This window comes from Schistocerca cancellata, chromosome 1, assembly GCF_023864275.1.
Source record: "Schistocerca cancellata isolate TAMUIC-IGC-003103 chromosome 1, iqSchCanc2.1, whole genome shotgun sequence".
In the NCBI taxonomy this organism is placed as follows: Eukaryota; Metazoa; Arthropoda; class Insecta; order Orthoptera; family Acrididae; genus Schistocerca; species Schistocerca cancellata.
Window position 1 is genome coordinate 687486762 of NC_064626.1, and position 2126 is coordinate 687488887.

Genomic DNA, 2126 nt, shown 5'->3' on the forward strand with positions numbered 1-2126 from the left:
GTCTGTTCCATCGGAAGTACAGACACTTCGTAGATCCAGCGGCTGTGAAACACTATTTGGAAACTGAAGGGGGATCACTGCTGTCAGCTGCAGCGGGACGTTAAGCTGAATCTGCGGCGACGGGTGAAATCTCTAAGTAGCGAACGGGAGTATACTGGACAGGGACTGGCGCTCTCTGCGAGTGTGGATCGGCCGTAAGGTGTACCAAAATAGTCCATGCAGTTGAGATAACGCTGTGTACCGGATGGCGCAGTGGTTACAGCACCTGCCTAGTAAGCAGGAGTCCCCGGGTTCGAATCCCGGACCGGTACACATTTTCGTTCGTCGCCACTCATTCCGCTTAATGTCCCGCTGCAGCTGATAGCAATGATACCCCTTCAGTTTATACAGAATGTATTTTAGTCAGGTACAACATAGAGGAAGCTTTCATATTCCTAAACTGGGAAAAAAGGGAAATAAAACGTGTTTATGCAATAAACCTAAGCCACTAGCTTGAGCTTGTTACATTGTAATGTCCATTTCTAGCTCAGATGGGTTTCAACAACAAACGGAAAAATTTCCAAAGAAAGCCTACTTTAGAAATCATCATAAGAAAATGGGCTTAACTTCTAGGCAAAACTGAGGCACCCTTCAAGTGAAGAATTCGCCTATTTTGTATAGCCTTTTTGCGTTTCCACCTTCGTTATGATTGAGCAACGTTTGTAAATGCTGGGACATTATAAATTCTAGAATATCACTGAGCCGTGCTCCGGCTCGCGTTTGTGCCGTTGACAGGTTGGCGTCGTGTATTCGGATTGTGACCTCTAGTTTTCTTGGTGCGTTCACTGGCGCCACTACGTTTGCCCGCTTTGTCTGTACGTGAAAGGCAGCAGCGGCGTTTGTCGATAGCGAATACTGTGTACTACCTTTGGGGCGACCTCTAGTATTGCCGGGTCGTCGTGTGTCGCAATTGGGTTGGGACGGAGGACCAGTGAGGTTCGCACAGACCCAGGACTCACCGGGACAGCTGGCAATACATGCACTACCCGATGGAAGGATGTGGTCGCGAGAGTGCACGACCACGCCAAGGAACGGATCCAGCTAGTTTAAGTTGAATGGATCGTTAAATGGGAGTAGTGAAACCGCCTCCATTGTGTGTGTGTCCGTCTGCCGAAGTGACTTCATGGTAACAAGCTGTTAGTTGGCGATTCACACTGGGACGTTTGCCTTACCTGACTTGATCGAGAGCGACCTTGGTTGGTCATTCGGTCGGTCGTCTCAACGGAGACGTGTATTTGGTCTTGCAACGGCCTCTGGGATCTCTGTGTTTGTGTCGACTTGTTGCTCCACAGTGACTGGTTTTAGTATTGTTTGTGTTGTTTGTGGACTTGTTTTGGCGGATCCGTGTGTATCTAGTGTGGTTTTGAATGAGCAGTCATTTTAACGCTGTCTGCGTACTGGATTCGTGGAGGCAACTTATTGTGATTACCTCGGATTATTCTTGCGTTTGAACATGTTATCTTGTATAATGTTTATGGTTTTACGATGTCAGGAGTGTAGTCCGCCCGTCTGCCTGGCATGGGTTATTCTATCGTGTATTGGGCATCGGACGTTGGGCAGATTTTGCGAGAGTGTTGGTCTTGCGTTTAACTGTGACTGGTTTGAGTTGCCATCCTGTTAAGTGAGTGTAACACTGGGCTGCCTGTCTCACCTTACTTACGTTTGAGGGACTTTCCCAGGTCGACCCTTGGAGCACTGTCTGTGTATCACTCCCTTCTTTATTAGGTCTGATAGTGTCAATTGTTTAAAAAATTTTGTTTAAATAGTTCCTATTGCTTGTGGCCTTCAGCTGACAAATAATTTGGATTCTTCTTAGTAAGGCCTTCAGCCGTCAGTGCCGTTTGTGTTACAGCCAATTTTTTAATGAATGTTTTAAAAATTATATTGGTATTTTCAACGTGCTGTTGTCCTCCCTACTTGTAATTCAGGCCTTCAGCCGCTAATTGTTCTGAAATATTGCTTGTGGCCTTCAGCCGACAAATATTTTTTTCTTATTTAATAAGGCCTTCAGCCGTCAGTGTAGCTTGTGTTACAGCCATTTTTTAATGATTGTTTTCTAAAAAATGATTTCCTTAAATAAAGTGTAC

General features: G+C 45.7%; 1 non-coding gene across 1 annotated transcript; it reads left to right on the forward strand.

Annotated features, from left to right (window-relative positions):
• The first annotated feature begins 237 nt into the window (after positions 1-237).
• Positions 238-312, forward strand: Trnat-agu (transfer RNA threonine (anticodon AGU)). Its single transcript has one exon. It is a non-coding gene; the product is annotated as a tRNA-Thr (tRNA).
• The last annotated feature ends 1814 nt before the right edge of the window (positions 313-2126 follow it).